Source organism: Balearica regulorum, chromosome 1 (genome assembly GCF_011004875.1).
Source record: "Balearica regulorum gibbericeps isolate bBalReg1 chromosome 1, bBalReg1.pri, whole genome shotgun sequence".
NCBI lineage: Eukaryota > Metazoa > Chordata > Aves > Gruiformes > Gruidae > Balearica > Balearica regulorum.
In genome coordinates this window covers 162,688,855-162,701,348 of record NC_046184.1, presented here as the reverse complement: position 1 = coordinate 162,701,348, position 12,494 = coordinate 162,688,855, and the positions used below count along the sequence as shown (strand labels likewise).

The following is a 12,494-nucleotide window of genomic DNA, read 5'->3' as shown; positions in this document are numbered from 1 at the left end:
AGCTGAGGAGGGGAGTGACAGAGCCGCTTTGGGGGGCACCTGGCCTCCAGCCAGGGTCAACCCACCACATGGTAATGGACAAATCTTCTCTAACTTCATTTTCCAAGCTGAAGCGATGTGGAGCACTATTGTGCCTGCTCTCGCTCCCACTGACTGCTGCACCTGTAGAAATTAAGAATAAAGCCCATCGCGATGAATATTGAACGGCACATTGATCTCAAGGTATACGAGGTACCAGTGAGATATGGCAAAGGGCACCTTTCTTATCCCTCTTAAATTTTGCATAAGTCAGACTGATTTAAGCTTTAGCTGAATAAAATCCTCCAATTTTAGCAGGCTTGACAAGAATTTATTGTGTTCCAGTAAGAAAATAACGCAGAAACATAATACTCCAATCATATTTTTAAAGGTAGCTTCACAGTATAAAGTTATGGCGCTTGCATGGTAGAATTATAGTTACTTTCAGATTCAGTGTCCTTGGTTGTTTCCTGAATAATAATAATATATCACGTAAGTGGGAAATGAATCATCTACATATGTAATACTTCTCACTGTCTCCTAGCTGGGGTTAGAGCAGAACCGTCGCAAGCAGGATGGGGACCGGAGGTGGTCACTGCGTTAGTACTCCACTGGCTCATGGCGCGGGGAGGTGAAAGGCACTGTGCAAGCATTGCACGTGAGGAAGGTGATCCAGCAGTAGTGACAAGCGGAGAAGCCGGGCCTTCTTGAAGCACAAGGAATCAAGTGAAGAGCAGTAAGGGGAAGACAGACTTGGCCAGGGAGTTTTGTTGCTTGACTTTGTTGCTGTTGTCACTGAAATTTTCTGCTCCTTTTGGGAGGAAGAGTATCCAAATAACTCTCAGTTTCCAGGTTGGATGACAATTCAGCTAGGATTACATACAAATAAAACCACTTGTGCCGATATCTGTTTCCCATCCAAGACAAAACAGAAACTACTTCATCAAATCTGCTGGAAGGTTCTGGCTACACAGGTGGTAGCAAACTAGACCTGTCCAGAGCCATCCTGTGCCAGTGGGGCTGCCTAATCAGCTGTCTACATCCAGGTGCTCCTCCATGCAACATGCCGAGGGGCACAGTGGCTGCTATGTGCCACTCCTAACTCATTTTTTCCATACCTGCCACCGCAGGAAGCAAAATGGGCCTTAACTCCCCCACTTCAGGGTTCTTTTTCTGATAATGCTTACACCTGTTTTATTCTTTCCTCAAATTCCCCAAACTTTCTGCAGAGCTTCATTCCTCCTGGAAGGGGCTTTGTTTTCCTGGCAGCAAGACCTTCCTAACCCTCAGGCTGTATTTTTAAGTTTTGATTTGCATAAGTTTGTATAAACCCACCAATACAGGGCCTTCCATCTGCTTGCACTATTATCGCTGAGTGGTAGAACAACACAAATGTTCGAAACAGAGCTGCCAAACTTGCCTGAGATGCTCTCCTCTCTCACATGGAGCCCGCTGTGGTGCAGCAACTTGAAATCAAACTACGAGGCATGAACGCCACACAACGCAGTCGGAAAACATCCCCTTCCAGTCTACCCAAGGGTTCAGACCAGCAAATGCCCTTCCTAAAGGAGCAGAGGTGGTGGGAACGTCACTGGCGAGGAAAGGCCAAGCAGTATAGGTCCTCATGGACTGCCCTGGTACTCCTGGTTGTGCCGGCAGGAATCCCCAGCTGTCGGAGAGGCACGGCTGTGCCAAATGCCTGATTGGCAAGGCAGCCACCACTTCTGCGCCCCTGGGTAGGGCTGTATTCCTGGTGCCCATCTCCAAGTCAGCACTATGGGATGGAAATAAGGAAGGAGTGCATAAAACCAGAGATATCCACTGCAGAGTGGAAGGGGAACCAGCCTTTTTAAGGAGGTAAAAAAATCCTTTTCTCTCCACACTTACATCTTGAATAACAAAGATGAGCCATCCAAGACGATAGTGAAGCAGTCTTGGCCTTTTGTGAGAGATGAATCAGTGCAAACTTGTGTATGGTGTCTCAGAAATTGCTCCAACATGATACACTTCACAGTATTCAGTTTCTGAGATGCAGAACTAAGCCCTAACAGTTTTCTGAATCACTTGAGATTTGCTCCTTATTAATGCTAATTTAAATCTCCTTGAGGGAGTTGGTAGCAAATCTGTCCCTTTTTATTTTTATTTTTTAAGGAAGGAAAGATTATACTTGGAAGCAAATCTTAGTCATTTTCATTTGATTTTTACGTGCACCACTGAGGTATCACTCCATGACTTAAATTAACCTTGTTGATGCAGTTATATAGAAACTCTAGAAACTCACACTCTCCAGTGGCCTTTAATTCCTAGTCTTTCTTCAAACACTTGTTTTTTAACACAGAGCTAAGGCATATATATGACATATAATGGCACAAATGTATTACTAGGAATTTCAAATATCCTGTCCCATGGATACTTATTGTCTCATTAAATAACTCATGAAAAGGAGTTTGAATTATCCACATTTAATGATAGCTAGGAGACCTGCGTAATGAATTTATAAGTTTATCCTAATCAAATGCTGTTTTCCAGATAGAATTTCTTGACTGAGCCCTGGGCTAAGGACAGCTCAGTAGGGGGCTAATTATAGTGGTGCTACTAGTATGAAAAATAGTTGCTTTCCCTTATGGGAAAGTTTCTGTAGACTACTAGGTTAAGATAATGAAGCACTGTTCGGCAGTCTGGAAAACTGCAAATAATAGTTGCTTTTCTGAGAAGTTGATGTAGATGATTTTGATTAAATTTGTGAAATTCTGTGTAATACCTGCCATTGCTTTCAGTCAGTAATTGCAGTGAGTAGGACAAATAGGCTACTGTACTTTATTTAAGATATTACATTACAAATGTCAGCATGCATGAGAATAACATATCATGTGGGTGAAGGAACCATTGCTTCTAAAAGGAAATCAATATATAATAACCACTTATATCAAGCCTCTATTCAGTGTAATGGAGGACAACAAAGAGCCTGCAATATGCCTGCAAGGAACATTCACTTAGCACTCCAAGAACAGGTGCTATAACTGATCTTGCCATTCATGCAACATAATACCCGGTTTGTCCCTTACATTTTAGGGTTTACACAGTGAGCTATAACTCTGCAGATACAGATGAAAGTGGAACTTTTTTGTGTGTGTAGCTGTGCAAAAATAGACATTAATTTTACTTTTGTGCATATATTGTAAGAAGGGAGCAGAATAACAGTGTTAAAATCTCTGGATCTAGGGTAATAACCATGTTGGAGAAACCTGAATTATATGGATTACAAATATTAGGACAATCGGGCTTTTGGCTTAGGCCTTAACTGCTATGTAGCTACTAGCATGTGGCACACCAAAGTCAAGGGAGATTTAATTTTTTCTTAAGAAAAAAATTAGTTCTTTTTCTGGAGTGAAGATATATATTTATGTGGCCTCAGAGGAGGAAGAGGCAAGCAGATCTGTGCTTGAATTCTTCACACTGATTAAAGTCTCTGAGGCTGGGTTCTGAAATTATTTTGCATGTTTTTTGTTGCCACTGCATCCAGTCTGTTTTAGTTTTAGTTTAGGGAATAGCTTAATATAGTGCTTTCAGTGAAGCATTTGTTTCCCATTAAACACTGCCAAAATTTGAAGTACGGAGTGTAAAGTTAATGAAAAAAGTACTGGTACGGGGTTTTCTAACATCAGCTGCAGTTCATTGTAGTTCTACAACTATGGTGTCTGTATAGTGGATGAATTAATGTGCATGGTTTACAATGAGATTATGTCATATAGATCTTTCTAACGTCTTTTATGTCAAAGCTCCACCCTTATCTCTAAGAAATTTAATAAGTCAGTCAAAAATTGTGGGAAAACAGCATGATTTTCCCAATATGCAAAAAGTGTCAGGGAATGTCTTTCTTTCTTGGTTCTGATAGAATCATCCATATTTTTATTTTATTATATCTTTTGTCATTAAGAACTATTTCTTAGAACAAGTTCTCTGACTTAACCTTTCTAATTGTTATAGATGGTTGGAGAAGTTTTGACTCTCTTTTGTCTAATTAAATGTTGCAAAATTTGATGTTTGAGGTGTAGGTGCTTCTGTCTCTTTGACTTATTTGAGGGTATAAAGAGAAAAAGGCTGATAAAATATAAGGCCATTCACAGACTGGAATGAAGGGCTGCTTTTCCAATATGAGGAGAAAAAAATGCACTAAAAAATGGAAACCCACAGAAATATGGTGCACGCTATTTGATTATAATCCCAGAATTCCTGTTTTACTTTAGGAATGCTATGAATGGTCATTTTTGCTTTTATAATCAATAAAACATTTGCAATCCTTACTAGGGACAGACAAAAGCTTCAGAAAAAAATTATTTGTCTAAGTATGCGTATATAAGTATATATATTCTACTATGATGGAAATGTGGACAATGAAGTAACTTAAATTAGAGATGAGGATAAAACAAAATGCCTTTGTTTTAGTGTTGTTGAAAGTCTTCCTAAGACTTCATTGCACAGCTCTGAGGATTTCTTTTCTGCAAATTTTAGACCATATGCAATTTTGAAGAATTGATATGGCTTCCTCATCACTGGGTTTAAATGCCAGTAAGAGCAGTGGTGACTTAGCATTTGATACTCTAGTTTAAAGAAATTTGAAGGTAACAAGTGTACGTTTTTCTCCTTGGTGCCCAGGCATAACTGTAAGGAGCTTTGGAGATAACTGAGTTTTGAAGCAAACCCATTTCCTTTCAAAAGTATGAAAAACAAACTGATGTGCAGGTCTCTACAGTATATGCAAGGTATGAGTAACCCTGTCAGATTTACTCTTTCAGCATTCAGCCAGACTACTTAAGGAAAGAGATATTAATTCATTTTTAATGTTAGGAAAATACAGTCATTAAAAAGCAGATAACATAAAATGCCAGAAATGCTTTTAACATTACACGAAGTGCACTACTTGCCTAAATAGCTTGCTACTTTTAGAGATCTAGATATGCTGAGGTATTAAATATTAAAATAGAGGTTGCTTTTTAAAATGCAGTGTTTCTTATCAGAAAAACAGTTTGAACAAGCAGTGCTGTTGTATAATGCATGATGTTGCTAATAAGAGAGTCTTGGAAAATCATTTTTCACGCTGTAAGAGTGACTAGTGTTTTGAATAAGAAAGATTCTTTCTCTGTTCATGTTCTCTTAACATATATATAACAGTGCTGTCAAGCTGCATGTAATTATAAATTTGCAATACATTCTGAGTCACATGAGGTCCATTCTGGGCTTTTATCCTATTTTTGTATATTTACTGGTTATCAACTCTGTTAGCAGGCTATACATAACTTTGATTGGAAAGTCATTCTCAAAGAGTAATTATCAGTGCTTCAGTGCTGGTTTAGATGAATATGTTGGAAGGGTTCTCTGGGTTCTGTTCTATGTATGTCTAGTGTTATTTAATATTCATGGTATTGATTTGGATGAGACAACAGGAACAATGCTTATTCAATTTTTCCAGTGACACTAACCTCTTCACAGTTGAACCTGCAGCATTAAAGGAAAAGATTCTGATATGTTGGAAAGAAAATAGGGTGAATTTAAATGAAAAAAAAAAATAATCCTGGAGAAATAGTAGTTTAAGTACAGGCTAGAGAATGGTTGATTATGTAATATTTTAAGGAAAAAAAGTTTCTAGGGCCACAAGGCATTACAAACTGAGCAGAAGTCAAAAATGGCATGATATTGCCAAAACCCCCCAAAGTATATAGTGGGATGGATGGGCAGGAGCATTTTCAGAAAGATATATAAATATACTCTGTGCTGTAATGCAGGGGTGTTTCGTCCAGGTTTGGACACAACTGAGAAAGAGCAATTGCAGATTGTCCAGCGAGAGTAATATATAAGACAATATAACCTCTGAGAATAGGTGGAGGAAACTGAAGTTTTTCAGTTAAGGAAAAGTCTTGAAACTTGGAAAAAAGTAACTATTTAAAAAAAATAAATTAAATTGTAAGTTCTCCAGATTTATGAAAAAAAAAAAAAAAAGGAGTAAAAAGGAATAAGTATTCGACATCACGAACTTTCTAACACTAAGGCCATTGAAGCACTGGAATGAGAATTCAAGAGCAGATTAGACAAAAGTCTTTCGACAATGGCAAAGACATTGAGAAGTGGGAGATGGATGAGAGCTGTGTATTCAGTTCTGAAAGAGATTTCCTTGGTGCAAAGAGCAGTTCTTGTCCAGCCCGGATACTATTCTTCATCCTGCAAAAGACAGTAAACCACAGTCTCACTTCAGGATGGACTTGGGATTGGTAGAACACCTAAACCTTTGACCTCATAAATCAGTGGTATTTAAACTTTGCTATGTTTTTTTCATCGTAGAAGTTGTTATGTGTTGGTAAGAACTAAGTAGTTTAGCTGTGGCGGCTTTTGGGGTGTGACTTTTTGAATTTGTATTCAAACGAATGGACAGACTAACACACTTTTTGTCTATGTATTTCTTTTAAGCAAATTCCCAAGGCACTGGAAAATTTTCAGACCAAATAATTAGGGATGTGAAGGAGATGGGAATAACGTATTTGTTACTGTGTGCTTAAGACTATACGTGAAAGTCTATTTTTTGTTTGGTTGGTTTGTCTTGGCGATAGCATGCAATGATATGGCTTAAGAGCAAGTACAATAACATTTTCTCATAACATTAAATAATAAATGATCACTATTATGGGAAAGTGAGCAACTTCAAATAAGGCCGTATGGGAGCTAAATGACTTGAGAGCAAGGGACATCAGACTGGAAGAACCTCGAATCAGTTTTTGCCCTTGACTTGCCACTGACTTTGAGCAAATCACTTTGTCTCTTCCTTCCTTTCCCCTTGGTCCCTCTTGCCTTACGTAAGCTAATTCTTTGGAAAGCAGTGCAATGCGTGCCTCTTGCTGTGTGTTTAACAACATGGCCACCCTTGTTCCATTGGGTACTTTAGGGAATTATTATTATTATTTAATAACAACAACACTGTAAGACAGAAAAGGAAAGGTTGTAAGTAAGGTTCATATGCACAGCACACATCTAGTCTGATTAGACACGAGGCCTTGCAGTGAGAGATTAGTACTGTTCGGCCAGAATCTGCTTTGCTGCTTATTCCCTTTAAAATATTCATCACTTACTTACTTACTGTGTTATTCACAGCAACAACAATAAAAGGAACTGAGTAAAAAATTTTCATAATAGTCACTCTACTACTCTGCCTACATTCCTTGCATAATCCCAATCCTGTTGTCTTTCATCTCTTCTAGTATTATAAACCCCTTTTTCAATAAGTACTTTAATTAAGAGATATACTTAATGCTATAAATATTCATGTTGGACATTGTGTGTGATAACTCGAAGAAGGTAGACATATTATCCCCAGACCATTTTATGCATACAGGTTTACATTTAGATCTTGCATGCATTTTTGTTCTGAGTGAGAAGTGTGGATGTGGTAATTTTATAACTCGTTGATTTTAAAGTCTACAATTCATAATAAATGCACACTTTCCAGTAATCCATTATTTGCAAGCACTGTAAGTGAAGTTTTGGGCTGCCCATGAAAGGGATTAGGTCCCTTGAGGCAATTTTGGGGTAACAGAGTTACCTCAGTGTCAGGTAGAAAAGCTTTTCTGAATTATTTCAGTAGACTAATGCCTCCAACCTAATCAGTTTTGCTGATTTAACTGGTCCACTCTGGAGCCTATTGTGAGTCACAGTCAGGATTTTGAGATTCAACAACACTTATAACTTTATGTGAATTAAAAATATTCTGGATGCTGGTGCATTCTTGACCAGTAGGTTAATTGAAAAACATTAGAATGAAATATTCAAGAAGAAAATTAAAGCTTATAAGACTGTATTAAACTTTTCAGAAAAAAGATCTAATTGGATCTGAACTGTAGTAAATAAAGTAAATAAATCTCTTAGCTTTTATAGCATGTAGCATTTGGGGGAGCTGTGGGAGGGAGAACTCCAGGAGAATAAATTGTAAATTTCAGTACTTGCTTGTAAATTATTCAGTCTGTTTTCATTTGTTTCAATCTAAAAATTAGTAATATTGATACATGGGATGATGATGAATGGAAAGCCTGAGATCTTTAGTAACTCTTGATTGAATATTTACTACTAATACATCAGCACCTGGAGATCTAAAATCCTACCTAGGCCTAGTTTCTGTTGCAATCTTCAGTCTGCTCATGATTTCTCATGAAGAAGGTGGGGGCTGACCTGGAAGTTTAATTTCAGTCTTGGACTAACTTTTTTGCATTCAATGAAAAAAGCAATGTCTGATGAAATCTAGATTTGGCCATACTGAGATACTGAGGAGTAGTGCGTACTCTAAATAGACCCATTGACACTGCATTCAATAAGACTATATCAACATGTTAATGGAGCAATGTGGCTTGCAGATCACGCTCAGACTAAAGACTTCAAAAATGTACAGATTTCTTAGGGTGCAATATAGTTTTATAACATTTTGATACTGCTTTTAAGATTTGGATGATAGTGATATGAGGTTTTTGTAGAAAAGGCTCACAACATGTTTTAACCATTTATAATTTAAATGATTCTCAAACATTTTAATACATTTTTCTTTTTCAGAAAGATTTCTTAGTTATATTTCTCAAGATTAATGTTGACTTTCTGTGATAGCCAAGCACTATACTGTTTCAGCTTGGTGCTTTTACATTCACATCAAGTGTCAGTTGTTTGAACAGTTTTTTGTATCTTACAGTCACCATGGATAGCTTTAGACCATAATTTAAGTAACTGAAACTTCAGTGTGCAAGCTTGAACTTCCAGCTTCCCTTTACAGTCAAGGAGGAGATATTTCCCAATTCATCTCATCGTGAAATGGGAATCTACATGGGTCAAACAAATTTCCTACTAGTGAAGTCTATTTTTCTCCATCCTTGTACATATCCTAACACTCAAATTCAGACATTTAATTTTTAGATATCTGAAATTAGAGGAGATAAATCTTATCCCATTAGACAATCAGTACTGCACCTAGAAAAATATTTATTTAGCAGAAAAGCATTATCTGTTGGTCTTGATAAATTTTGTAACTCATGGCACTGTCAGGTCTGGCATCTGCTGACCAGCCATGTATGCGATATGAAGTCAATAAATAAATAAAATATCAACAGTGCTGCACTGCTGCCAGGGCATTTCTTGTAGCCTGGTTTTGCTTCAAAGGACCCATAAGAAGGCATTTTCCCTTTTCGCAGCCCTGTGTGCAGTCATATACCAGTCATGATAACATATAGAACATGTAATCAGAAGTTTTTTGTAATAGTATAGAAGAAGGCTCAGAAACATGTACATTTGTCTTTCCTGCAGAGATGAAAATGGCAACTAAAGGTATAAGACTCTTGTGACTCAGATCCAACCAATTTTCTGAGGTTTTATGGTAATACAGATATAGAGCAAACCTGAAACAAAATTCTTTGATTCTCTAGGAAATAGCACATTCAATATATTTTGTCATATGTAAGTAGCAGTACGTGGCTAAAAGAGGCAATGTGATGTATGTCAACATAAGAAAAAGAATTTCGTGAAAGAAAGAGAAATTATTACCCCTTAATTCAAAGTGAAACGACTGCATAACCACCCAAGATGCGAAAGCAAAACTGTAACAAAAACAAATCAGTGAAGCCACTGCCTATCCCTTTCAGGGAGTGAAATCTACCCACAAGAAGTATTTCTTTCCCTGTATGCATGAAAAAGAAATAAATGAGACATTCAAATAATAGAAGAATTTGCATATTCATCACTTATACGGAAATGAAATTTGCTATGCGGACATGATAAGAGTTGCATTTCAGTAGCATTGATAAGTGAATGTCAAAGCATACATTTTTAGGAGACAATCTGGTTACTTTGGCAACTCAAGCATTATTAGTCACTTCTGATAAGGCATCCTTCTTTCATTACCACCTGTGGCCTTTGTCGCCGTTTCCTAGTAACATCAAATTGTTTTGATAAAAAGTAATTAACATATTCAGTTGTAACAAGACTATACATAAATTTGATCGCTCTTTATTGTTTCTTCTCGAGGCAGCATAACAAAATTTAAAAGTAAGCTTTGTTTCCTTTTCTTCTCTTTATTCCTAACCAAGCCTGAGAGAATTACGCTAAATTACTGACGCATCTATATATCCAAGCCCATTAAAATAATGCAATTAGGTTTAAAAATACCAGTTAGGATTGTTGCTTTAGATCAGGGGATATGTGATTAACAAGGGGGAAAAATAGCCTTGAGTTACAATAACATAGAAAATTATTTTTGTAAGAGCTTTGAGAAAATTGCAACAATTCAGAGATACAGAAAATAGTTAAAACCTCTCTCAAAGTATAATTGTGAATGATTTCTGTTGTGAGTTACCTTGATTTATTTAACCATGTTGTAAAGTCCTGACAGTCCTAAGTCAGGAAAACCACTAACTTTTAAAAAGTTTTGTAAAAGGAATGGTGCTAGGTTTATTCAGACATTTACTCATGTTAACATACAAAAAAATACATGTCCATATGTACGTATGTATGTGCTAGAGATTCTGTTTCTCAAGGTGTAAGGTTTTTTTCTTGCTGATACACCTAATATGGCAAAAAAGGCAGGGAAACTATACTGCTGGTGGCAGCAGCAATTCCCTGAATTAAATTATTGGTTACTTCAATATATTGCAGAATTGCAGAATGGTTGAGGCTGGAAGGAATTTCTGAAGACCATTTAGTCCAACTCCTCTGCTCAAAGCAGTCAACTACAGCAAGTTGCCAAGGATGGAGTTCAGCTGGGTTTTTAATAACTCCAAGGCTGGATTCTCCACAACCTCTCTGGGCAACCTCTGACAGTGTCAAATTACCCTTACAGTAAAAAGGTTTTTTCTTGTGTTTAAGTAGAATTTCCTGTGTATCAGTTTGTGCCTATTGCCTCTTGTCTTGTCACTGGACACCACTGAAAAGTGTCCGGCTCGGTCTTCTTTACTCCCATCAGATATGCACTGAGAAGATCACCCTGAGCCTTCTCTTCTCCCATTGAACAGTCCCAGCTATCTCAGCCTCTACTCATATGAAAGAGGCTCCAGTCCCTTCATCATCTTTGTGGCCCTTTGCTGGACTCTCTCCAATATTTCCATGTCTCTCCTGTACTGGGTAGCCCAGAGCTGGACACAGCAGTCCAGATGTGACCTCACCAGTGCTGAACAAAGGGAAAAGATCACCTCCCTCAACCTGCTGGCAACACTCCTCCTAACGCAGCCCAGAAAGCTATTGTGGTTTTTTTGTTTGGTTGGGTTTTGTTTGGTTTGGTTTGGTTTTGTTTGGTTTTGTTCTGCAATGGCACATTGGTGGTTCATATTTAACTTGTTGTCCTCCAGGTCCTTGTCTGCAAAGCTGCTTTCTGGCCAGTCAGCCCCCAGTCTGTGCTGGTCCATGGGATTATTCCTCCACAGATGCAGAACTTCCCATTTCCCTTTGCTGAACTTCATGAGAGTCCTTTTAATACATTTCTCCATGCTGTTGAGTTCCCTCTGGATGGCAGGATGACCTTCTGGTGTATCAGTCACCTCCCTTTGTTCTGTATAACCTTCATCCACCAAGCTAGTCATTTCACTGTAGAAAGTTACTGGTTTAGTCAACCATGATTTCCCCTCCATAAATCCATGCTGACTACACCCAATCACCTCTTGTCCTTCATATGTTTAGAAATGGCTTTCAGGATTATTTGCTTTATCATGTTCCCAGGGATTGAGGTGAGGCTGACTGGTCTGTAGTTCCCAGGGTCCTCCTTCCCATTCTTCTTGAAGACAGAAGTGACATTTGCTTTCTTCCAGGCCTCAGAAACCTCCCTGGCACCCCATGACCTTTCAAAGATACTCGAGAGTGGTGTTGCAATGATGGCAGCCGGCTCCCTCAGCACCCATGGGTGCACCCGCAATCTGGGTCTAGATTGTGTATGTCCTTTTAGTTTACATATTGCTTAACCTGATCTTCCACCACTGAGGTTAAGTCTTCCTTGTTCCAGGCTGTCCCACAGGTCTCAGAACAGGGATTGCTGAAGGCCAGTCTTGCCGGTAAAGATCAAGGCGAGGAAGGTGTTGAGCACCAACCAGGTCCCCATTCCAATTCAGCAATGGGATCACACTTCCCATAGTTTTCCATTTTCTGTCAAGTCCTTCTTGTTGCCTTTCCTGCCATTGCCAGATTCAGCTTCAGATGGGCTTTGGCTTTCCCAGCCAAACATGTCTTAATTTTAGACCAGCTAAAATTTTTAGGGGAAAAAAATTATGCAAAATATGTTAGTGTAGATGTGGGTGTGTAGCTAGTGGTGTGCCCCAAGGGTCAGTGCTTGGTCTGGTCTTGTTCAACATATTCATCAATGACCTGGACGAGGGGACAGAATGTACCCTCAAGCAAGTCTGCAGATGATACAAAACTGGGAGGAGTGTCTAACACAATGGAAGGCTGCACTGCCAATATGCGAGATCTGGACA

At 38.4% G+C, this 12,494-nt stretch overlaps 1 protein-coding gene across 1 annotated transcript in view; it reads left to right on the top strand.

The window, feature by feature from the left end:
- Positions 1-12,494, top strand: part of GPC6 (glypican 6) — a 788,777-nt gene that overhangs the window by 173,804 nt on the left and 602,479 nt on the right. The window lies entirely within an intron of this gene.